Source organism: Lissotriton vulgaris, chromosome 1_1 (genome assembly GCF_964263255.1).
Source record: "Lissotriton vulgaris chromosome 1_1, aLisVul1.2, whole genome shotgun sequence".
In the NCBI taxonomy this organism is placed as follows: domain Eukaryota; kingdom Metazoa; phylum Chordata; class Amphibia; order Caudata; family Salamandridae; genus Lissotriton; species Lissotriton vulgaris.
This window is the reverse complement of record NC_141685.1, coordinates 1457041641-1457069190: the sequence shown is the minus strand read 5'-3', so window position 1 is coordinate 1457069190 and position 27550 is coordinate 1457041641.

Sequence of the window (27550 nt, the reverse complement as noted above, 5' to 3'; positions counted from 1 at the left end):
ATTATGCCTGAAGCCAAATAAAGTGCTTCCTCCAATGTCCCCGTGTTGGTCTCTGCTTCTTCACGAACTGTGGGAGGAGGTGTTCCTGATATTCTGCGCAGGTTTCCAGATACGCGCTTCAGAGGCCCTGTTCCTCCAAGTGCCCGGGATTCATCTGGTCTCTGCTTCGGCGGCGTTCTTCATGCAAGGTATTGCAACTACCCGGTGCCCGCCTCTCACGATTTTGGATCTCTGGGCGGCTGCGAAGCAGGCTGTGACTTCACGACGGTATTGAAATCAGCACTGTCCTTTCAAACCCTGCCTGCTTGACAATTGACAATGGGGGGCTGGAACGTGGGGACGGGAGGAAGCATGCAGTGACTCTAAACTCTGGGCATGGAATGTTGGCCTTCGGGAAAACTGCCACAATATCGCTATCCATAAGGACACACCACAAGCAAAACCTACCTGTACAATGGATTCTGGGGTGTGTAGTTCCTTCGAATCCGAAACAGAGTGCTGTATTCCAATGAGGAGGTGTGACGATCTGCATCCAATGAGGCTGTGGCAGTGAGATTTAAATGATGGACTGAGTCACCAGAAAGTAATTTGACGGCATCTGAGGAAGGCAACGCCTTGGCCAAAATGCATTATGCCTGAAGTAAACTAAAGTGCTTCCTCCAATGTCCCCGTGTTGGTCTCTGCTTCTTCACGAACAGTGGGAGGAGGTGTTCCTGATATTCTGCGCAGGTTTCCAGATACACGCTACAGAGGCCCCGTTCCTCCAAGTGGCCCAGGATTCATCTGGTCTCTGCTTCAGCGGCATTCTTCATGCAAGGTATTGCAACTACCCGGTGCCCGCCTCTCACAATTTTGGATCTCTGGGCGGCTGCAAAGCAGGCTGTGACTTCACGGCGGTATTGAAATCAGCACTGTCATTTCAAACCCTGCCTGCTTGACAATTGACAATGGAGGGCTGCAACGTGGGGACGGGAGGAAGCTTGCAGTGACTCTAAACTCTGGGCATGCACTGTTGGCCTTCAGGAAAATTGCCACAGTATCGCTATCCATAAGGACACACCACAAGCAAAACCAAACAGAGTACTGTATTCCAATGAGGGGGTGTGACGATCTGCATCCAATGAGGCTGTGGCAGTGAGATTTAAATGAAGGACTGAGTCACCAGAAAGTAAATTGATGGCATCTGAGGAAGGCAACGCCTTGGCCAAAATGCATTATGCCTGAAGTAAAAAAAAGTGCTTCCTCCAATGTCCCCGTGTTGGTCTCTGCTTCTTTACGAACGGTGGGAGGAGGTGTTCCTGATATATATATGTATATATATATATATATATATATATATATATATATATATATATATATATATATATATATATATATATATATATATATATGTACGTACATATATCTCATAGCTTGTTTCACAGGCCCATACAAATAACGCTGGCACTCCAATCCTTCATGTACAAATGTATTCAAGGCATAGACAAATGAAAACGACTTTTTCATCTGCCTTGAATAAATTCATAAACCAAGGATTGGAGAGCTGGACTTGTTTTTATGTACCTTTGAAACAAGCGCCTAGATATTTTGAGGCTACAGCAGGAGCCTCTTTCTGCCCGGCACCTCTGACGATTGGGAAGCATACCAACAACTGCTCTGCTGCTCCGGAAATGAAGAGCACTGGACACCAAAGTATTTACATGCAACTCTCTTAAAAATGTTTCTAACCAATTTCAAGATGGCACAGCAGTAATCTTGAAGTGCTTTTGCTTTTGGCTTGAAAATAAATAATTCCAAGATTGAATTATGAGTTTGCATGCATGTTTGACTGCCAACTTGGAATGCTTACTCTCTAGGCATAGAACATGCTTTGTGAGAAAGTCACTGTGCAGGCAGATGTATGCATGGGGATTATCAAGGTATGGTTTTCCTTATCATCTAAGGTAAATAATTCCAAGATTGCAGCTGGGCATGCTTGCACAGTGACAATTTTAGAATAGTTTTTCTACTCCTAAAGAAACATATTTTAAAGATGCCCGTTACGTATTTCGGTACGTGCCTAGTGGCCAGCTGAGTCAAATTTGAAAGCATTTGGTTTTGCTAATATTTGTTATGTACTATAGTTTTGTTACAATTTTTTGTCATATACAATTATGGGGGATATTCTCAAGAACGTGTGATAACTATTGCAAATTTAGCTTAATGCAACTTTGCATATCGCAGTCTATCGCGAGAAAATAACACAGTCTTAATGTCCAATTCCCTACCCGGCGGCACCATGCGATAGTAGCAGGATAACGTGCCAAATGACCTCGTAAAAATCAATGCGAGGCACAGAAAATGTGAAACATGAACACCAAAAAAGTTGCGATGCCCCAAATCGGGATACAAAAATCAGCAACAACCAGCGTCTGGCCTGCAATTCCCACACGTCATTCGAGGAAATGCACTATAAAAGCAACAACAACAAAAAAAAACCTAATCAAACTGCGTAGCACCATGGATGCACACGGACCGAGTGCAGAGGACGACTCGAACCCCACAAGCCCAAGGGAGGACCAGCCAGGAATCCCATGTTCGTAGAAGGGCAGGGAGAAGAGGAAGTGGAAGACGGGGTTCTGTACACAGGAAGATCGGATCATTGTCACAGAGGTGACTGAACACTACTAACAGCTGTTTCCGTCACCTCCACTGCGGCACTGGAAACCTAAGCGGAAATAAGGCAGACCATCGTCAACAATGTCAATGCCGTTGGAGTGTTGAGGAGGTCAATGCAGGAGGTGAAGAGGCAATGGCATGATGTGCAAAGCCAGACCAAACAGAAACTCGCTGCCAACAGAAAGGCAGGAGTTGGGGGTCTGGACACAGCTCAATATTCCCAGACCCAACAGCAACAGGGTGAGTAACGACCAGCGACTGGAGGGATGGGAAGATGGGCACATTGGCACACATACACAATCATGTGTAGCACACTGCACATGCACAATGATAGTGGAACATGCCCCTGATACCCTTGGCACACTGCAGCACATATAGAAACACCAAGTAGGCTCCTGTCCACTATGTGCACATATGGACCACCTCCATATCACAAATGACACAACTTTTCCATGCACATGTGCAGAATCCATAAAAGCAGTGGCTGTGTGAGCCACTCTTACTATGCAAGTGACACTGCATGACCGATAGCATGGTTTCAGTCAAAATACATGACACTGTGTACGATTCGACATTGAGGTGGCCCAGTGTGGATCATACCCGTAAAGGATCAGATCAGACTCTGCAACATCCATGTGCACCTTCTACCCATGACATCCATTACACATTAGCAGACAAGCAATGCACTAGAACACAAAATCTGTCCAGGAGCACAAATGGCCCAAGGCACAAACATTTCAGCCCCTGAAAAGCTTTCTGCCCGGCACCTCTGACGATTGGGAAGCATACCAACAACTGCTCTGCTGCTCCGGAAATGAAGAGCACTGGACACCAAAGTATTTACATGCAACTCTCTTAAAAATGTTTCTAACCAATTTCAAGATGGCACAGCAGTAATCTTGAAGTGCTTTTGCTTTTGGCTTGAAAATAAATAATTCCAAGATTGAATTATGAGTTTGCATGCATGTTTGACTGCCAACTTGGAATGCTTACTCTCTAGGCATAGAACATGCTTTGTGAGAAAGTCACTGTGCAGGCAGATGTATGCATGGGGATTATCAAGGTATGGTTTTCCTTATCATCTAAGGTAAATAATTCCAAGATTGCAGCTGGGCATGCTTGCACAGTGACAATTTTAGAATAGTTTTTCTACTCCTAAAGAAACATATTTTAAAGATGCCCGTTACGTATTTCGGTACGTGCCTAGTGGCCAGCTGAGTCAAATTTGAAAGCATTTGGTTTTGCTAATATTTGTTATGTACTATAGTTTTGTTACAATTTTTTGTCATATACAATTATGGGGGATATTCTCAAGAACGTGTGATAACTATTGCAAATTTAGCTTAATGCAACTTTGCATATCGCAGTCTATCGCGAGAAAATAACACAGTCTTAATGTCCAATTCCCTACCCGGCGGCACCATGCGATAGTAGCAGGATAACGTGCCAAATGACCTCGTAAAAATCAATGCGAGGCACAGAAAATGTGAAACATGAACACCAAAAAAGTTGCGATGCCCCAAATCGGGATACAAAAATCAGCAACATCCAGCGTCTGGCCTGCAATTCCCACACGTCATTCGAGGAAATGCACTATAAAAGCAACAACAACAAAAAAAAACCTAATCAAACTGCGTAGCACCATGGATGCACACGGACCGAGTGCAGAGGACGACTCGAACCCCACAAGCCCAAGGGAGGACCAGCCAGGAATCCCATGTTCGTAGAAGGGCAGGGAGAAGAGGAAGTGGAAGACGGGGTTCTGTACACAGGAAGATCGGATCATTGTCACAGAGGTGACTGAACACTACTAACAGCTGTTTCCGTCACCTCCACTGCGGCACTGGAAACCTAAGCGGAAATAAGGCAGACCATCGTCAACAATGTCAATGCCGTTGGAGTGTTGAGGAGGTCAATGCAGGAGGTGAAGAGGCAATGGCATGATGTGCAAAGCCAGACCAAACAGAAACTCGCTGCCAACAGAAAGGCAGGAGTTGGGGGTCTGGACACAGCTCAATATTCCCAGACCCAACAGCAACAGGGTGAGTAACGACCAGCGACTGGAGGGATGGGAAGATGGGCACATTGGCACTCATACACAATCATCTGTAGCACACTGCACATGCACAATGATAGTGGAACATGCCCCTGATACCCTTGGCACACTGCAGCACATATAGAAACACCAAGTAGGCTCCCGTCCACTATGTGCACATATGGACCACCTCCATATCACAAATGACACAACTTTTCCATGCACATGTGCAGAATCCATAAAAGCAGTGGCTGTGTGAGCCACTCTTACTATGCAAGTGACACTGCATGACCGATAGCATGGTTTCAGTCAAAATACATGACACTGTGTACGATTCGACATTGAGGTGGCCCAGTGTGGATCATACCCGTAAAGGATCAGATCAGACTCTGCAACATCCATGTGCACCTTCTACCCATGACATCCATTACACATTAGCAGACAAGCAATGCACTAGAACACAAAATCTGTCCAGGAGCACAAATGGCCCAAGGCACAAACATTTCAGCCCCTGAAAAGCACACAATTCAAAGGCACACTGCCTCAAAGGGATAATAATAATAATAATCCAAATTTGTAAAGCGCAAACCATCACCCGTTAGGGTGTCTAGGTGCTGGGGGCAGTCAGGAAGATTAAGCAAGCTATTGCCCAGAGTCGCATAGTGCTGGGCTAATCTGCAGCCGGCCCCGGGGATCGAACCGTGATCCCCAGATTCCGGAGTCAGTCACCCTGGCCGCGGCGCCACACCTCTCCCCTTTAGAGATAAGGGGCCTCGAAATCAGAGCTACAGGGGTGACTCTCCAACATTGCAGCACACACACATAGCAATCACAGCACATCAACACTGACAGCAATGTGGTACAAAGTGCAACACCTACACCACAGGACAGACAACACAACAGGTTCCGCTTGTGGGTAGAAACTGGCCAATTACATATGGCATAGCAGGAAACTGTGAGATGATGTTGTACGTGTACAAATTCCCATCTGTCATGTAGTCGAAATGTCCACTGTCTCCCATCAAATAGAAAGCTCCTTCAAAACAGTTACAATGTACATTGTCATGCAGTCTGTATGTAAACATCTACAAAGCGACCAAAAACATGGGACACTCTGTTTACCTGCATCCCCCTTTACATTGCAGAGGGACAATCAACACCTACTGCAGAGCAGACCACAAATCTCATCAGTGAATATGAAGAGGACAACCTGCACATATGCTCAGACACCCTACGATGGCTAATGGTCAGCATCCGCACCCAACCCCATCAGCAGAGCAGCCCAACTGCCTTGAAGTGACCCCCACCCGTGCACAGACCACACAGCAGGAAAAACACACCACCACAGCGGTCTCCCAGGACCCCCGAACATAACATGGAATTCCAACGCTGTGTGTTGGGCTGCCAGGTAGAGATGTGAGGGTGGGTTTCGAGCTTGTTGCAGCCAAACTTGATGCCATTATGGATGTCTGAGTCTCATCAGGGACCACTTACAGACCCTAATGGACTTCCACTGTCCGTTCCGTGCTCGCGGACTATTTTTGGGTGACATCGCTGGGCCCATTACTCGGGTAAAAGAACTGTCTAGTCAGTCAGGCATCAGCGAAGACAGCACAGAGTTGGCACAGATGTGCAGGACAATGGAGACCATGGAGCATATGCAGGCTTGAAGTATGGCTGCATCGGCTGAATACCAGCAGGATGTAGCTGGGATCTTCCATGCCTTGCAGCTCCTCATCTTGCCATTGCTGCCACTGAGCCTGTCCCAGATAACTGCTGCGGGAACTCAAACACACACATCTCCGACTCCTGGTGTGTCAGTAGCACACAGTGATGCTGCCCTATCACCTTTGCACCCTGATGTGTCAGTGGCACATAGTGATGCAGCCATTACCCCACCACACACACTGGACACAGAAGAAGTATCAGAGGAGTAAGATGTGGATGGTAATTATTGAATGAGGAAGGAGGTAGTAGCATCCATCCCCGCCCTATTACCTGTCCCTGCCTGGCTCAAGCCTATGCATCATGTACAGGGACAACACCTCCCACTGACCCCAGGAACACTCTGCGACATTCACCTAGACCCCGACATGGACTGCCATATCTTCACTGGTTGCCAATTACACAGCAATCCTGCTGCGGACTGCAATCTCCCTCTTCCAGGTCACTTTTCAATCCCCAAAGGACTCTGGTTGGCCCACCACTGAGCTACCATGTAATGTGGGCTTGGCATGGCCATGTACAGCTCCAGCTCCGGTATTTACAAGAATGTTAATTGTTGCAATTGGGCTACATCAGAAGGGTGCTTTTGTTCATGGTTTCATGCCGTTGATGTGCAGTATCTTGGTCTGGGGAGGTGGGGGGTGCTCGGGGTAGGGCCCATGGGGGTAGGGTGGTGGGTCGTTCTGGGGGTCATGGTGATGGGTGTTGTGGCCCTCTTATGTGTCCGGTCTGCATTATCAGTGGCTCCATGGCATCTGTTGCACTTCAGTTATGGCTCTGGGATGGGCTTCCTTTTGTGGTGCAGGATGTCATCCGACTTTGCACCAGCTCTGAGCAAGTGTTACTTTCCTGCTGCTAACGTGCCTTATCACATGTTTTGTGCTCTTATTGCCGATCTGGCTGGTCGTTAAGAATGTTGCAGAGTGGTGTTATCACGGCTTTTGTCACGGGAACACCTACTCTGCATCTCAATAGCGATAGTTGCCGGGGTCATCTCTGGCGATGTTTTTTGCGGCTGCTATAGTGGGTAAACTGGTGATATGGGCTGTTACCACAAGCTTGTGAATGGGGAGATACATTCATTTCAAGTTTGGCTGCGATAAAGGCCTGTTACTCAGCGATAGTCCCTTGAGAATATGCCCCTCTGTGTGGTGTAAGTAAGTTAGCATTTTTTCGTGGAGGTTTTTTTTGTTTATGTGCTGCAGGTGATTGGTCTTGATTTGTCGTAAATGGACTGTATTACCAGATTGAATCTTTGTAAAACATATTGATGTATCTTTGCAAAATTTGAAGAGCCAGCTCTCGTCCTCAGCATTAGAGGTTACGTTCCATTTTGTCATTTTGTTAAAAAGGTCATACGTGTATACACTCAGTCCAGTTAAGTACTCCTTTTCTGCATTATACAAATAATATATATCATTGTGTTCCACGTTGTGACTGTTTTTAATATTGTTAGTGAGCGACGTTTTTAAGAATGAAAAAGGCCAACGGGTCAATGTGGTTGAACCACAAAGCTTCGAATACTCACTCCATTAAAAAATATATTCAGTACAAACATCCTAAGTGCATAGCCTGTAAATGACAAGTAAGGACAACTGTTGTATTAATTTGGCCAGGGAGAAAATTCCATTTTGCAGGCGTAATCAGATATCATTTTAGTAATATTGTGTGTTATTCTGAAATTCTGTATAAGCCTCATCACATATCTGTATGCAGCAGACATTAGCATGATCTCTTGGGGACAATTCAAATAATCGAAACGCAAGTGTCTGTTCTTCGCTTTGTTTTTTTTTGTTGTGCAATTTTTTTAAAGCACGAATTGTGTCCTTAAAACGAAGGCAATGATTTATTTCGGGATTAAAATATAATTTCAAATGCAGTTTTGCATGTAATGTGATTACCTGCATTTCCATATTTTTGCCAAAACTGATCATTTTACGCTGAAACAAATTTTGTAAATTTCGCACATCCTTAATAGTAATATATTTACGGATGGTATAAAATAATGCAGACATGTACATTCCAACGAATATGAGTGGGTTATTGTAAAGAGAGTTAGATGGTATGATTGATTCATCCACAGGCATCGGCAGGTACTCATGGATGAAATTTAATGTAGACACATGTATATACAATATTGGATTAATATATAGAATAAATATAAAAATGTACTTTTCTGTGAAGCATCACTCGATAATAAAGTCGCTTTTTTGAAAATAGGTGGTCTGGCTAAATACAACACCCCGAACACAATTGCTTGTGGAGAGTCTTAAGGTTGTGTGAATTCATTTTGAAATGGCAATAACTGGACATGACATCTAACCGAGACTTATTCGAAAGGTATGAACTGCTTAAATGACATTTTCACCTTCAGTGAATATATCTTTGCCCGGTAGGCATGGTGATGCTATCATACTTCAGCCAATCTACGATACAGTCATGTGTCACAAATAGGTGTCAGCTCTCATTACCTTCTCAAGTATAAATCCTACTTATCAGTCTCCCCAAACTTGCACATGTTCCACCAATCTCATTTTAAAAAGATTGGACTGAGTTTCACCTTTAAATACTTCGTGAGCCTGCATATCTATTTCCACCACTGTAGAATCGTCGTATTTCTCTCTGTCCATAGATGCTTACCAATGTCGAATGTCTTTGGCTAATAACAATTGTATTAGTCCAACACTCTCTAGTATTTCATTTTCTTTTGAACGATAGTTATGCAGACATACAGTGACACGGCAGAAGTTTAAAAAGCTAGCACATATTTGGTAATATAACAAAGGAAGTTTGTACGGGGTCCCTGATACCATACTCCTGCACTTATAAAGATCAACGCGGCATATTATCAAAACAGGAGATAAAATTATAGCGGTTTTAGCGTCAGAAAAATGCTGCTTAAATGGCGATAATGGGCTTGATAATATGCTCTATGGAATTCCTATTGAAGCCCATGTTAGATGTCCTTCCCATCGAACATGGGCTTCAATTGGAATTCCATAGAGCATATTATTAAGCCCTATATATATCTCGTTTTAGCAGCAGTTTTCTGCCGCTAAAACGGCAATAATTTTATTGCCTGTCTTGATAATATGCCCCAACGTTCTTAAATGCTTACCATATTGTGCGCTCTTAATATTAGAAGAAAAGCAAAATCATTGTGTTCCTTTAAATAGCTAATCGCGCTCCAAGTTGGTTTTATCAGCTACCTTAAGTTTTTCGGTTTCACCTAGGCAGCGCATGCCCTGTCTCGTCGAGAGATGCTGTATACAGTATAGTGGGGGAAGCTCCGCCCACTTTCTGCCTATCTTTTTGATTGGCTGAATTCCTAAATGATGCAATCTGATTGGTTTTCCTCAACATAATCCCGCCTCCCGTCAGCCATTTTGTCATCTTTCTCCTTCCATAGCTATCAGCCCCTTTACTTTTAAAACAGTTTTTTTCCCTGCCTCACCCCTTCCCTCCCGCAGTTCATCGCTTCTCTGCCCACCACAACCCCCCGACCCACTCCTGTTCATGCCTTTTTGGACGACCGCAGTTATATATACACGGCAATAGGGCTCGCGCGAATACGAGTCCTATTGCATTTGTGAATGCTTTTTTTCCCTTTGATTGGCTGGCTGCGCACTTTATTTTGCCTACGTCATTACATTTACCTTCCCCTCTGAGGTTAGTTAGGCTTGGAACGCACGCTTCACTAGTAGGGCCTCCTTGTTTCGATCGGACCGCGGATGAGTTCGAACTTTGAAGGAGTAGGTGTGTTCTAATGTCACCATGAAAACACCAAAGCGTCTACAGCACGCTGTACATGATTGAGAGGGAGATCGCAAGCGAAGGAAGCCTCTCGCGCAGGGCTACGGGTAGGAGCTGCTTCGAGGGGGTCGCAGGAAGAGACTGCACGGGCATGGAGACGGAATGTACGTGTTGTTGCTGGGTCCCTGCTCCCCTCGCCATCTTAATCCTGACGCTCTCCCTTGGACAATGACTTTAGCTCATCACTGCGCCTCTGGCTGTTCAAGGGATGCTCATTGGCCAATACTGCGCTCCCTGCCTGAAGCCTGCCCCAGAGCCGCCTGTGCCAAACAACCCACCCCGTTACAGCGGCCTCCTGGTTGCTCCCGCCGTGTTCTGCTGTATGTTTGCTGAGGGTGGCGCTTTCGGTGCTGCTGCCAGTGACCTGACCCCCCCGGGCTTTCACCGTGGGTATTGTGCAGATACTAGGCGCCTACAGCCAGGAGAGGCGCTACTGATGGTGTCAGGGGTGCGGCTGGGGAGCTCTCTTCCTGGCGGTAGGGACGGTGCGTTTCTGGGGTCACTGGAGCTTTATAATTGCACCATCACAGGACATTCACTGACCACCAAGCGATATGTGTAAACAGTTTGTCTGAATGGCCGGATCAGCCTGAACTTTTGAATGCAGTTAATTTGCCAGACAAGGCAGGGTGCATCAGATTTGTACCAAAGCTTCCTCAACAGATGGTTAGCCCCACGGTCAGGACCCACCCGGCTGTGCAGGGGGTATGGCATGTAAGGAAGATGCCCAGGACAGAGTCAAGGTGAAATCTGTGAGCAGGCACCTCAGCGGAGAAGAAGAAGCAGAGGAAGAAGGACAAGCAGGCAAAGACAGGCATCAACTCCAAGAAGTGCAGCCATTTGCCCAGCACACCCACTTCTGACTAGACAGGTGGGTGTCCCCTTGGTTTATCTGCAAGCCTGTATATTTTAGACTTGGAAAGCTCCCCAACCCCCTCTCCTGCCCCACCACCCTGAATCAACATGCTACTTCTTTCTGTGGGCACTTGTGGATGAAACTGTTGGAAAACTTTGTCACAGTCTGCACAATGATTTTAAATAATATTAAAGTGTGCATTTTTTGGGAGGTTGTATAGGTGAGGTGGTAAAATGTTTCAAGAATTTGTCAATGAGTTCTTTGTCCAGTAGTTCTTTGTCCAGTCCGAGAGGCCTGTAGATGAGGTAGAAGTGGCAGACTGAGGTGTACAGATTGAGAAGTGGAATGTGAGGAGCTCCACCGAGTCAGTGCTTCTTGACTGCCTAGAGAGCAGTTTTAAGAAGGTGCTTAGGCCCAGTCCCCCTGGACTTACCTGTGACCAGTCTTTCAACCAGTCAAGGCCCTTGTGGTCTGTCTCCCATGCCTCAATGCACCTGCCTCATTCTCTTGCTCAAACTCTTGCTTTCTCCCCACTCCCTCATGCTCTCTCTCGATATCTCTCGTTCTGCCTCTTTCTCGCACCACCAATGCCATCTGTCTGTGACCTCTTGCACCTTTAATGCATCTCACTGCCTCCTGTTTTCCTTTTTGTGCTGTTTCTTAAGCTTTATTAGTGCCATCTGTACCTTACTGCCTCTTTTTCTCGCCTCTATTGCCAACAATCTGTCACTACTCTAAGCAATAGTGCCTCTACTGGCTCTTGCTACCTCTTGTGCCATGTTGGTCAGTTTTTTTTTATCTCTTGGTGCTACTTTTCTCCTTGTGCCCTCCCAGCCTCCTTTCCTACATCCTGCAACCCCTCTTCTCCCTGCTCCTTACCTGCTCCTTACCTGATCCTTTCTTCACTTCCTGCTCTTTCGAGCACTCCTGCTATGCTTATCCCACTGTCCCTTGTACTCCTCCCAGGACCTACCTGATAGTGCTTGCAGTGTGGATGTGCAAAGGAGTGGCAAAGCCAAGCCCATCTACACCCGTCCATGTCTGGACCATGCCTAACCACCAGGAACCCTGATCCAACCCCTCCCCAGCAATATGCAGAAGCATTGCCCCAGACTCCTAACCCTAGACATCAATCTCCACACTACTGCTACACGACGAAACACAAAAGGAGCTTTCTACTGCACCCACTGCTGTTTCACATGCAGTAACTCACCTACCACACAAACACCACCAACCCACACTCTACCTACTATCTAGTGAGCTATACACTCCAAACAGTGTACACACACCCCAAGACACACTATGATGCATGATTCACAACAAACGCCCGATCAACAAGCATGCAATCAAAAACTGAGACCTAACTGACAACAATGCCCCGGACATCCTCTTCCTCATGGAGACATGGCAGGGTACAAGATCACATGACAAGACAGCCATCACTAACTCTGAGGTGAATCACATCAAATTTCAATGCAACTATCTGCTGCACCATAGCCACAGAGAACACCACCACTTTCATGGAGTTCCTACACTTCAAGCTAACAATTTCAGCAAATTTCTCCCTGGAAGGAACCTTAGTCTAGCAATAATCAGGACCTTGAGTAAACTTCACCAACAACATACTAGATTTCATCACTCCTCTCACTATCAACTCAAAAGCATACTTTTTCTTTGGTCACCAAAAATTCCACCTGGAAGACTATACTGACCCTGACTCAGCTGCACTGCCCGAAACCCTAGGAACCCTCTGACTGGCACAACATGGCAATGGACCCACCAACACCATCGGCCCCCACCCTCGACCCCGTATTCACCTCCTTCACTGGCATCATGCCCACCGCAAAACGCTTGTCATTTTGCCCGGCCACACCATAATCCACTTCCAGTTCAACATCCTTTGACATTAAAAATATGCCACTACAACTCAGGCGTGTCACATCTGGAACAGCATCACAGAACCAGATTTGTCCCACACCCCTTGCCAGAGCCAGCCCAACACCATTGAAAAGTTAACTAGCGGCATCAACCAATTCAACAAGTGGATCGAATACTGCTTCTACTCCTTGGCTTGCTGCAAACATAACCACCACAAGAGAACCTGGAGACCAACTTGTACACAGAAGAACTCAGATCAGCCAAGCGCTAATGCAAACAACTGGAAAAAAATGAGAACCAGTCAAAATCCTACAGACAACACCTCATTCAAAGCAGCCCTACAATGTTACAACCATGACGCCAGAGAGAATAAGAAAAAGGCCCTAGCTGAGAACATAGAAATCAGCTCCAACAACAGCAAATAGATCTTCACAATGATCAAGAACGTCACAGCATCTGCATCCTCCACCAGCAGCAGCATCCCCTCCCAAGACCTTTGTGGCAACCTACCGGAATTCTTCAGCAATAAAATTACAATCTACATCTTTGAACAACAACTTTACCCCAGCAGTTTAGACTTCAGCCTATTCACAGGAAGCTCAGGAAATGCTATTGTTAGGATTACACTTATAAAATAATGCCTGTTCATCGCCTTGGTAGCTTATCCCAGAGGCAGTGTCTGAAGCATTTGCATATAACAAACAGTAAAACAGTGAAAACACTAAAAAAGGACACCAAACCAAATATCCACTATTAATCCAACATATAGTAATACAAATACAAATAAAGCAAAAACAGACTTTCTATACAGTTCCTTGAAGTTGATAGCTCCGTCCGTGGCTATCACAGCATAGTGACAAAACAAGTCCAACAGTTCTGGCTGACCGCGGGGCAGCTACAGTGTTGGGGAGACCACTAAAACAGGACCTTTAGAGACGCAGGGCGTCGGACCTTGCAGTGAGCCCTGGAGGGAGCAGCATCAGCAGGCATCGGTTCCGGGAGTCGGTGCAGGAGTCATAGGGTCCTTGAAATCACTTGCGCTGCAAGTCGAACTCCTTTAGTTTGAAGTTAGGAGCACTGGCATCGGCAGGCATCAAGACAGGAGTGTGAAGTGGAGCGGTGCCCTCAGTATGCGGTGCAGGCAATGGCTTGGTGACTGTTGTCCAACAGTGTGGGTGAGACTAGAGCTGCAGTGTTAAGTGGGGCAGTGCTCATTGTGGTCCTGACAGGACTCGGTCCAGGGAGTGTCGTTGTTATTCCTGAAGTGCTGTTGTCGGTAGACCCATGGCTGTGGTGCGAGATGGGGCAATGCGGTGTGTGTGGCCCACAGGTCATTCTGCAGGTAGCGGCATTGGTTGAGGAACTGGAGTCGATGGTGCTTGCATTGGTGGGTCACGGTTCTGGTGTGGGATGGGCGGTGTGTAATGTAACTTACAAGCAGTGGCGTTGGTGATGGCATTGTGGTGTCATCAGGGATACCAGGGCACCGGTGTGAAGCAAGGCAGTGCGGAGTGAGGTGCCCACTGGTCATTGATGACGGCGTCTGGTTACCTTTCTCCTCTGTGGCAGATAAAACATACAGTTCAAGAAGCCAGTAACCAGAAGATGTTGAACTCTTGAATTTCTCTGAGGCTTCCTACAGTAGGCACATTCTACATCAAGGCCTTGGAGATACTTAGAATGCAGAAAGAACAGTTCAGTCCTTTCTAAGGGTGGATGGATCTGGTGTAGTGCCTCTACGCGGAGCTCCACAGAGTTTGAAAAAAACTCTATGGAGCTCTGCTTTGCTCCCTCCCCCTCCCAAATGATTACACATGCAGAACATACACTGTAGTGTTTTTTTCATTGAAGAAGGATGCAAGGAGCAGGGAGGCGAGTGGTCAGGCAGGGGAGGCAGCATAAAAACAGGTAAGTGCCTTCTATTTTTCATTTTTAAATCATTTAGGAGTTGGGAGGGACTGGCTAACTCTGCTCCGCCACGGAGGTGGAATTTTGCCTACCACGTGTTCACAGCAAAGCGCTGGGTAGGCAAATCTCTGCAAACTCCGCTGGCGGAGCGGTGTTACCCACCCAGGGTCAGTCCTTTCCCTGCCCATGACAGAAGCAGCCAATGCAGGCAAATCCAACAAAGTGCACAGCAAAGTGGTAGTCTCTCCTCACAGCTCTTCCAACTCAACTTACTGGCATAGTCCTTAGTCCAACAGCAATCTAAAGTTCTAGGGTCAGGAACAAAAAATGTATACTACATTTGCATTTGAAGTTGGTACAAACAAAGTTCCTCTGGCACACAGAAACCAGTTTGTCCTGGCTCAGGGCAGGTGCACCACAGTAGTTGGGGACTGCTTTGTGAGATGCAGCCACAGTCCATTCTGGTGCAAGTGACAACTCCTCCACTACTCTAAATGCAGCCAGGTCTATTCAGCCTGGCTATGAGTCACGCAGGAAAGGCTGAACACACCTAAACCCCCCTTGTGTCTGTCTAGTGGAAAGCCACATCCCCTGCTCCTGTTACTCTGAACCCAGATGGTAATATACAAACATGCTGAGGCAGACAGGGTGGCTAGACAAGAAAATACCCACTTTCTAAAAGTGGTATTTTCAAACACATAATATAAAAATCATCTTTACTAAAAGATGTATTTTGAAATCCTGAGTTCAGGCACACTAAAATGTATTGCTCTCTCTTGTCCAAATGGAAAGTTAGGTTTTTAAGATGTTACAAGGTAACCCCCATGTTCAACTATGGGACAGATAGTGTTTTTGTCAATAGTGAAAATCTAACTGAACAGTATTTCACTATCAGGATATGTAACACACACTAGTATATATCCTACCTTTCTCATACACTGTACCCTGCCCACAGGGGTACCTTGGACCTACCAGAGGGGTGTCGTACATGTAAGAAAAGGAAAGGTGCGGTTCTGGCAAGTGGGTGCACTTGCCAGGTTGAGATTGCAGTTGAAAACTGTGCACAGACACTACAGTGGCAGGTCTGAGACCCCTTTGAAAAGCTACTTGTGTGGGTGGCATTGCTGCAGGTCAACTAGTAGCATTTGAACTGCAGGCCCTGGCCACAAGCGTGCACTGTATAAATGAAAAAAAGATAATTATGGAAACACCAGTCCATGAACACAATTTACATGGAGAGCATATGCACTTTATCACTGAACAAACAAAAACAAGATCAAAACCAATAGGCCAAAAAGGTTGGGGTCAACCAGCTGAAAAATACAAGTCTAACACAATCCCCTCCCATCCTAAACCAGGGTAGACTAATCCATCCCTTGATGGGCTTCAGCTTGGGGTGAAAGAACATAAACCTGGCCTACAACAACGGGGGCATGTTCTGGTTCTATGCTTTCTTGAACCCAGTTGGATCACTCTGTCCTCACAGGGCCCACTAGGCTAACACTTGGGGAACCATCTTTCTCATCTGTGGACCCCTTCTGTGCAGAACTGAACCTTAGCATATCAGGAGAGAGGTTTTAGCAGTGAAGAGGAGGAACACTGTGACGTTGATTGAGAACAGCCCACCTGGAGGCTCCCTTGAGGGTTTTCCATAGCAAAATACAGAACCCTCTGACTGCCCCGATGACAACATCATGATATGGCTAGTCCAAGAAGAACAAAGAAGCTGTGCTGTACACTCTGGTGATATTCTGCATCCTATCATGGCTGTCCTTCGATATCCACGTCTCAGAGCCACCACTTTGTTGTTTCTTTTCCTCTCCCTCGGTCCGTTGGACCTCATCCTGCCGACCCTCAGACCTACCCAGCCGGACATTGAACAGATTTTCCCCTTGTCTCTACGTCTTATCTTCCTCCTACCCCTTTAGCCTATCCCATTACCCTTCCTTGCTCCATTTACCTTGTTCCCTATGTTCTTTAAATGCTTTTCTTTATACTTATGTAACTTTTAACTGTTATTAATTGCAACATTATTGTTCCTCATGTAAAGATCTCTGATTCCTTTGGGTCTAGCCAGCGCTATATAATAACTCATTAATTAAATATGTTCCCATTTAGTACTCTTTCTCTCGTGGTCTACTTCCCTAGCTCCTATCCCCTCTCCCCTGAATCTCTCCCCTTTCCTGCTACTCTGCCTAGCACCCAAGTCCTTTGTGCCCTTTGACTAAGCACTCCTTCTCCCCTTGCTGGGGAAAGATCCAATATTTATACTCTGGAGTCTCAGCGAACCCGCTGAGAGAGTCCTCTGCGCGAGGGGAGCCACTCACAGCTGAGGTATGGTATAGCAACCTTTGCCGAAGCACTCCCTCTCCCCTTTTTGTGGAAGGATTCAGTATGTAGGCCCTGGAGTCTCAGAGACCCGTCTGAGAGAGTCCACTACGTAAAGATAACCTCTCACAACAGAGATAGGGAAGTGATATCACTTCCCCTGGGATCACAACTTACTGGATTTTGGACATTGCTTTGACTCGTCTACCGGTTTGTGTCCCCGTCGCCCTTCCCCTCCTCTCTCTATACGGTGTCTCTCGGGTACTTCCCCTGCTCCTACCCCCTCCCCTGAATCTCTCCCTGTGCCTGCTTTTCCCCTTACATATTTGTGCTTATTGTTTTCTCACAACCTTACAAGTAACTATGTTGCCATGCTCTAATAACTGTAACCTTTGTAACGATGTAACCTGTTACTATGATCTGATACTCATGAAAAGCGCTCTGATACCTACAGGTCTAGCCAGCTCTATATAAAACCTTTAAAATAAAATAAATAAATAGCTTGCTCACAGGGGTGTCCCAGCAAGTGGGCAGTAGCCCTACGGGCAACACAGTGATTTGACCCAGTCCGCCCCCTGAGTGCAACTCCAGTCCCCCAAGGGGCAACTCTATCCACCAGGACAGCCAGCCACAGCAGCCACTGACAGCTGTCAGTGACGACAGCCAGGCCTCATGCCTCTCATGGTCCTCTAACCCCTGTGGTGTCAGAGAGTACAGGGCAGTAGCCCTAGGTGACTGCCATCTTTTGTCTACTCTTCTTCTTGCCAGTTCAAGGATAGTATCCTGACACTGTCCCAACAGCCCATGGTCTGTACCCTGTGGCTAGCCTGGAGACACGGGTGGGCTCTCCCACACCCTGCCTTCCCTGCCGGGGTCCTGTACCCTCCCCTGTGGAGATATAACCACAGGCTCTGGAATTTTCAGGACGACTGGGCCAGCTGTCCTGCAGAATTCTCCCACCACTTCAGAGGTGTTATCCTGCTACTGGTTTGCCAGCCTAGGGCATGTACTCTTAGGCTGGACAGGGTCAGGGGAGAGGCTTGCCTCCCTCTCCTCCCCCTGGAGCAGTACCCCAGAAGGCAAAATGGTAGGGACACTGCAAGCAGTCACACCTACCTCCTGGTCAGGGGGGGGGGCACCCTGAACCCAGCCCACCATCCCAGGGCCTGTAGCCTGATGTTAGGTTACCCATCACCTGAAAACCAGGTTGTTCCCTTGGGGAGATACAATGCTGAATCTCAATACCCCCAAGACCCTGCCTCCGTAAAAGTGATTAAAGCACAGTGCCAAGGGAGAAACCAAGGGGAAAGGGGAATGGGCCAAAATAAAAAAAAGAGAAAAGAAACTGCAACCTCTGGTTTGTAGTACTTCTGGCTCACTGACAAGCTTCTACCTTCAGCTTCGTGTTTGGCACTATTTTGTGGCACTGTGCATTTATTTGTCTTTAAACAATAAACAGGATATAGGTATTACATATTGTATTCAGATTACTCATATATCAACTAGTTAATTATATCAAGATACGTTCAATGCCTTCTATTATTTATACCTCTCTAATGAAGGTTGCAACTATTATAAACCATTGCAGTTCATCCAAGCATCCATGAAGACATTCTTTGGTAGTGTTTCTTGATTACACCTTATGCTAGGAAAGAAACAAAGCATATCAACCTTTACACAAGCTTAGTTCTTGGAATAACTGTCTCTCCTAATAGTCCAAAGAGTAATTGTCAATATCTTAATTTTTGTAACAGAGTTCATATTCAAATAAGTCTCCTCCTTTAAAAAGTAAAAGAAACATCAATCGTTGTAGTCCAATAAGTCTGAAGTTAATTCTTGATTGTTCTGGAATTAAATGTTCTCCGATTGTAGCTTGCGAGTAAAAGTAAAAATGCAGAGTAACTATGAAATCTTGTGACCGAATTCGCAAGACACGAACAGGGGAAAATACTGTGTTCTGAACTTTGCCCTCTTTCTTTTGATTTTCTAGTTAAGGAGCTGCTTCCCCTATCTAACTATTTATCTTCTCTTTCCTCCGTTTAATTATTGTATCCTCTTCTCTTCTTCTCTTTCTTTCTCCCTTTTCCTTCTCCTATCTTCCTACTTCTATCTTTCTTTTCTAGCTTTCTTTTCTACCTTCCTTTCTCCCTTCCCCCCCTCACTCATAATTGATTTAATATTCATAGTCATTCTATATCATCTTTATTGCTCTATTTGAATGATTTATATGACTTGTTATAATTATCTTGTATGTTCTTAAAACAAAATAAACATTTCTTAAACTGAAAAAAAAGGAGCTGCCGAGGGAACCTGGAAGTGATGCTGGACTCCAGAGAGTTGCCAAGGCAACCAGAGCCGAAGAGTGGATGATGCACAGGAAATCCGGATGGAGAACATAAGCCCAGGAACCGTAGCCAGATAAACACGCTGGAATACAGGTAAGTGGGAGAAATAACAAGGCCAAACATTTCTGTTGGTGAGATGATCCTTTTTATAGCTCTTTGATGGGTGGGTTTCACTCATGCAGGATGTATGACTCATTATCAACTGGCACAGTGCTTCACATGGAAAACGGGTGTGGCAGCACATGTGGAGAAAACCTGAAGGCCTTAATCATTCTTACAAATAATTATTTGACACATGTTACTCATGCAGGGTGTATGACTCATCATTAACTTGCAGAGTACTGCACATGGCAAGTGGGTGTGGCAGCACACATGGAGAAAACCTGAAGGCCTTAATCATGATTACAAATAATTATTTAACACTTGAACAATCCATTTTACTATACACAAGACTTTATTGATGCTCACAATTCGTTTCCAATACACCAATGTTATTTAAGCATATTAAACAAACAAACAACATGTCCACTTTCTAATGTTTAGACAACTTCAAGGCATATGTGTCTGACCGTAACCTCAACTCAAAGGTCTTGCTACCTGTCATTCTGTGGTTCCAGAATTGGTTAAGCTTTGTATATAATTCCTAACAACTGAGGATGGTCCTGTGCCTGGCATACCAGGATTTATGGGGAAACACAACCACCCCCTTCAAAGGAACCACTTCCTGGAAGTTTTGGGTAAGAGTACGCCTGTTCCAGACCTCCAGTCCTTTGTCCTCTGACAGTGCCAAGAGACAACCCAGGCCGATAATAGGCCTCACTAGGGTCAGTCCTGGGATGCTCTGTCCTCAGAGTTGGCAACCCCATACCTACTAGTCCTCCCACTGGGGGCTGCCTCCCACCTCACCTCTGTCTCTGGACTTATGCAACCTCAGCTTTGGAGTTGGGCTGCCAGACATCAGAACTAGAAGGATGCTGTTGACAGCTACCACCCCCAGATCTCCTGACACTATTGTATCCCAAACAGTGGATGGACCCCCGGTACAGACTAGGCCCCCCTCCCGGTGCTTCCAAAAAAACATATGGCTAATATTCTATCAAAACTTTTTGTCACGTCAGAGACCATGTCACCTCCAGGATTTGAGCTTGTGAACTGTTCTAAGAAAAACGACACAACGGATGATTTTCAGTTTAAATTATGCATCATTGTATTCGTAATATAACTCTAGGTTGCTCATTACATTTTGGAAGAATTGTTCAGTTTAACAATAGCCTTATGTTTTAAATAATTCACAGGGTACACTTTAAAAATTGACGTTTAAGATGACATCTGCGGGTGGGCGGGGTAATCGTGTAAGTTACCTGGGGAGGTTTCAATTACAGGGATGGAACGAGTGGAAAGATAGGTGGATTCACAGTTTATGAGGCAATTGAATAGGTGGCGTTTGGGAGTTGTAGGCATAAAGAGAGCGTGAGTTCTCGTAAGTGGTTGATGGGAGAGGGCGGGATTACAGTTTGAGAGTAGAAAAAGGGAACAGCTGACAAGGAGCAGATGACTGCTTGATACAACGATAGGAACCGTACGAGAAGGAGAGTATGCTGATAGAGGCAGAAGGTATATAGGAATGATGTTGATGGCTCGTTTTATGGAGATAGGTTAGCACTGCCTAATGATAACATGAGTTTCTGGAACTTTACGCTGAAACTTTATGTCTAAAAGCGCAGCTGAGGGGATTGGTTAGAATTGTTTGGGAAGGTGAAACAAACAGTGAGCCAGCGACATAATTAATGTACAACATAATGTTCCATACATTGGGCGAGGTTAAGTGAGGAAGGTGAATTAGGGAATGTTTATCTAGTGGAGTAGAAGCTAGTTTGGGCACTTTGTAGATGGTGTGCAGTTACACTAGTAGAGGGAGAACGTCAATTAAGTGGGGACTGTTACAATAGATGCGAACAGTGAGAAGTAATGTTGATTGCACTGGATGCATGAATAGATGAACATATAATTTAATGTTGGTGTTGTTTAATTTGTAGAGAACCCCTGACGAAGGACTACGATAAGTCCGAAATGCATTGGGAATGACAATTTCTGCAGAGGATGATAAATGTATTGTTCTTGCTTCAGAAAAAGGCCTGGATAGGCATATCTGCTGCATTAGAATTTAAAGAATATATTGTGTCTCTCATGTGACCTGATGAAATGAGTACAAAGGAAATTGTAAAAGACATGAAATAAAACTTCATCAAACGTGGATAACTTAGTCGAATCATTTTGTATTCACCTAATGCGGAAGAAGGAGTGTAACTTCACCCCTAGTCCCTGTACATATCCCAGTTCAACCCGGTTGCAGGGGCACGGAGCCCCTGCTCTGGAGTGTAATTGGACAAAGGGAAAGAGGTGTAGCCACCCGCTCCCTGGATCCTCCCCTAGGTGGGTCCCCAGAGTATGTCCGACCCCCTAACTTAGTGTAAGTATGGGAACCTAGTCCTTAGGACTTTAGATTACACCTGGACGAAACTCTGCAACATATATCCTGGAACTTCAACATTCTAGATCGACAAGAAGATGGAAGAATCTCCCTTGGGGTCAAGGAGTGACTCCCCTGTTCAAGACAGGCACCAAAGAAGCATCTTGCCGGTCTGCATTTCCAAGGCTCCCGCCAGATCCCGATAGATTTGTGACTCAGGACACAGACTTCCAGACTTCTCAGACGATGACACGAGATCCCAGCTAAGCTGAGACCCACCGCCCTCACTAGTGACGTGAGACCAGAACTCCTGGACACCGTGCACATTTGCTAGTGCATCAACTTCCCGAGCTTTCCTGAAGTTGTGCATTAGGCTACTTGTAGTCCAAGCCCCGAGCACCATCGGCACTGAAGATTTTGGGCCTACAATCCACAGGTGTTCCATGAGCCCACTTCTAGCATTTCTGCTTGAAGCCCCTTCGAGATCCCTGGTCTGTTAACTGGTGGGTCCCCACAAAAGTAACTCTTCTGTTTCTTGGATTTTCCTGATTGCTCCAAATGTGTCCTGATTCCCCTCCAAAGGGTGAGTCCCTCAGACCTTGCTGGTCTGCACCGAAGCCAATCTCTACTTTCTGCGTGGGTTGCTGTTGCCAAGGCTTCTTGGGTCCAATCCGGAAACTGAGACTGCAGCACTTGACATCCTTTGTAGGACAGCTCCTGGTCATCCTCAATGCCTTCTGGTCCTCGTGGCTGAAGAGTCAAGCTTCACCATATTCACCTAAATTACCTGACATCGGTTGGCATCTTCTTATCGCCTTCCTGATCTGGCAACTGGCAAGTGACCCAGAGTCTGTCCCCTCTGCTTTCAGGTTCTTCAGATCTCCGATCCACCCTTGGATCCATCCAGACACTTTCCGCTTGGTCGCCTGCAGCACTTTTCAGCCGCTCGCCATTGAAATTGACGACGGTCCCGACACGAAAAGACACTACATTGGCGAATTTTGCGAATTCGCGGTTCGCGAATTTGCGTATTCACTAATTTGCAATCGGCAAAATCCAAGAACTCTCGCGAATTTGCGGATTATTTTTTTTGTGTTCGCAAGGGTTTCTGCCAGTTAGCATGGGTTTTGTACCAGTTCGCAAACGCGAACTTACTTGTCGGGTCGCAACGGTCGCGACTATGTTGTTTCTACGTCTGGTTCATCACAGCACCCTCTGTTTCACCACTGCCACCCTCTGGTTCACCCATGCCACCCTCTGGTTCACCCATGCCACCCTCTGGTTCACCCATGCCACCCTCTGGTACAACACTGCCACCCTCTGGTTCATCACTGTAGATTATGGGGGGAAAAGGCAGCACACCTGTCCTGCTTCAACTGACATGAATTAATTTGGGGTTGATTAATGTGTCACTGAGTCTGGCACCTACTTCCTTATCTGTAATTGCTTTCAGTTGCAGTGCATTTTTTTTTCACAGGAACTTTGTGGCCTACTTGTAGCTATTCTCTGAGCCCGCTGTGAGGGTCAGAGCAGGGTCATGGAGTAGTTGCAAGTAGGCAACTGAACTCGGGAGGGGGCCCTCAGGAAGCACTACATGGAATGGTTACTAATGATGAGGTTGAACTTTTGCACCTGCTGAGTGCTTTCAGTTTTGCAAAAATTGTTTTTCTGCAATTTCGCAGGATTCGCGGGGCGCAAATTTGTGCGAGATCGAATTCGGAAGCCGCAAATTCGTGCGAATATGCTTTTAGTTTTTTTGCTGCGTGTTAGTTTGCAGGGTTTTGTGCGTTTTAGCGAGCCACTTGTAGCGCAACGGCATGGGGTACGGCGCGTACACCGATCGTACATGGGGTACGGCTCGTACATCGATCGTACATGGGGTACGGCTCGTACACCATTCGTACATGGGGTACGGCTCCTACACCGATCGTACATGGTGTACGGCTCGTACACTGATCGTACATGGGGTACGGCTCGTACACCGATCGTACATGGGGTACGGCTCGTACACCGATCGTACACTGATCGTACAATGGGGGTACGGCTCATACACCGATCGTACAATGGGGTACGGCTCGTACACCCCATGATCGCAGGGGTACGGTGCGTACCCCTGCGATCATGGGGGATACGCACCGTACCGGGTGGGCCGTTCCATACCTGTTTCGGCACGAACTCTGCTTTTAAGGCTGTTTTCAGCTCCCGTAGAAAAAGGGTCGTACAGTGCGTACCCAACACGTATCGTACTTGCTGGGTCGTAAAAACCACCCGCGAACCGTACAGATGTCGCGTACAGCAGGTTCCGAGGGGGAATCGTACGGAGATTAGAGTCGTACGGTGTCTTGTACGACTCGTACGGAGTACGGCTCCTGGTATGAATCGTACTTCAATGTACGTACGGGGACGTTGCAGGGTACGATTCCTACGGGAAAAATGCTCCGAACGGCTATTCGGAGCGGTTTTTCCCGAATCGGAATCGACCCCCAAGGTTCAGATTTTTAATTACCGGCGCATCCCTGCAAAGTAGCAGGGCTGCGCCAGTAATTGTGCGCCACGCCACCACCACCGATGGTGCGCCGTACATACAATGCGGCGCACCATGGGACCAAAACGTCACCGAAGCGTTACGCATCTGTGCCGTAGAGGCGGCGCATTGCTGGAATTGCGTCGCAACGATGGCGCAGCTCCAGCAATGCTCTGGGGTGTCCTATCTCCCCAATGCTGCGTCAAGCCGTACGTCTGCTTCAAGCAGGCGCAGGGTTTGAGTCACGCATCATTGTCCTAAAAGTGACTGATTGAAATCTTGTAGATTTCCCTCAGCCACTTTTAGGATGCGTTCCTACGCAGGAAGGCCCTCCCTTGCCCCGGAAAGCCCCCTGATGGCGCAGGGTCTTACAACGTGATGCATCTCCCATATGCGTCATGTTGTTAATATACGCCGCACCATGGCGCCTCTTTTGTTCTGCCGCTGCATCACAAAAATCACGCAACAACGGAGCAAAAGAGCTGCAAGGGGCTTGTAAATCTGCCCCTACAGACTCAAGTCAAGTCCTTCCTTTGTACACCTGGCAATAAGAAGAAATAGTGGTGATGGATTGATAGTTTGAGTATTTTTTTCACTGGTTAATGTAGTAGGAAACTTTTTAGTGTTGTCGCTGATCTGCAATCACAATGGAGTTTGTCTGTCACTTCGCGTGCTGCGGACTGCTGCCTGCCAGTCCTAGGCAAACCTTTTTAGTAGTTTGTTTAGTGAGATACATAACTTTCCAAGTAGATGGTCCACAAATCAAGAAATACTAATATCGCAGTAGACCACATGAGATAGGTCAATATATCTCGTGAAATAGTTGTCTATTTGCTATTTCGCCAAAATATTTTGTTATTGTTCTTTTGTAATGTTTGATTTGGTTGACAACAATCATCCATGTTTTCGGGTCTTTCTTTCTTTCATGTTGTACATCAGCTCCCCCCAGGGGCAAGAGGACATTGGAGGAGGCTGCTGCTGCTGAACAAGGCCAGGATCGGTCAGGCGAGGGCTCCTTTGCTGGCCCCTTTAAGTTTTAATTTTAATATAGAGTGCCTATTTTTTCCTAGCGTTCCTCATTCTATTTTTTCTAAATCGTCTTTGATCTTCTTGTAGACTGTATCTAAATTCTTATCCTGCCTCGACTATGACTCCCTGTGGTATTACTAGATTATTCTTATTAGTCTGTCTGTGTAGCTAACTAAGATTGCACATTTGGGAAAAGGTGTTAAACGAAACTCTCATTCTAGTCAGCAATAGCTCTATGCACTGAGTGCAGTCCTCTGGGATTGTCCATAATGTCTTTTCAAGTCTTCTAAATGTTTATGCTTTGACAATTACCAACAATAAAAAGGTGAATGACCACCAAGAAAGAATAAGATACTACTTTACTTTTGGTTTGGATAGTAGGACAATCCATACTACTACAGTTGCAGGGACAAACCTGCACAAACAGAACTATGGACACTAAATAGTGCATTGTTTATCAATTATAATAGGCGCAGGTAGACTTTCCACATACCTCAGTGATATCAGTCTTTGAAGAACCCCCAATCTCCTTACTGACTATATAGTGTGTCAGAGTCATTTAGCTCCCGAATTCATCGATGATTGATCCCCAATGATGATTATCCAACGCAGGACAAGAGTACGGAGTCAGAGTCCAGAAGTGTCAGAGGCACGGACTCATGCTTGCAAATTGCAAAACCTTTTGCTCATTCACTCTTGACCAAAAACCACAGAGTCTATTTAAGTTTTAAAGCTTTATTAAAAGTAAAAATATTTATTAAAATCAAGCTTGTCATAAAACATAAACGGTTGATTAAAAATGGAAAAGTGCTTATAGTGATTTATTTCATATATTTATTGTGGGCGAGCCGAGCCCTCACCCGGTTTGAACTTTAATTTTTCTTTTTGGTGCTGAATCGTTGGTCCCTCTGTCCTAGTGGTGATGATGATTTGTTCCTGGAAGTGAAGCTTCTGTCTGTTATGAGAAAAATGGTGCGTGTTAAAAAGCAAGCATTCATCAGTTGTGCCAAAAAGTGCAGCAAGACAACACCCTTCCCTGGAAAAAGGGACATTTTTACTTTAGAGTAGACAGTCACAAATTATTAGATTGGTTTCTGTATTGACGTTTCTTCATTCCTAGACAAAATACTAGTTAGTGGTGTATGTCTATGACATCTAACATTCTTAAATGTACTTTGTAGGTGAAACATCTGGTGCTGGGCCCAGCGGGGAGGTGGAGGAGGAAAGCTCTGGGGAGGAGGCGGTGCAAGTGCCGGACCAAACTGCTGTGCGGGTTGCCACGGTAGAGGCGGGCAGTGGTAAGCTCTTATATTCCGTACTTATTGAGATTGCAGACTGCATAGTGTTCTCCCCGTGAGAAAACGTAAGGTTTGTCCAGATGAGAGACATGAAGAAGAATGATTGACATATAGTTTGAATGGATGGATGCCTGGATCATGGTACTATCTGACTCTTAGATAGCATATGTATATCTAGAGAGAGTAGACGGTCACTGGATGAACTAAGTGTTACTTTGAAGAGCATGTAACACCGCACCTGCACGTCCGTCCCAGTGTAGGAAAGGCAAGGAAAAAAAGTTGTAATTTTGTCCGACTACTACCATGAATAGTAGCAGTAGTTTGTATTGCAAGCACAGCATATATCCGGCTATTATGATGGCCACTCACTACCTCTGTTAATAAGTTTAGTAGAACTCGGTCATTCATGTGTGGATGTATCACTGTTCACTCAATAAAAAGCAAAGCACCTAAAGTCATCCCATATGTGAGCAAATACATACCATGTGCAGTGATAGATAATCAGATTATTTATCTTCTTCATTTTCCTTTTCTAGTATTCATTGGCACTGTAGGGTGAAAGTTAAATTAATTAAGCAGTAGCCCTTGTAACAGAGTATTCTCAGTGCCACCCATAATAGAAAAGTAAGAGCATCACCACCTGCATGCACTGGACTGGTACAGTAACGCAAGTCTGTCTCACT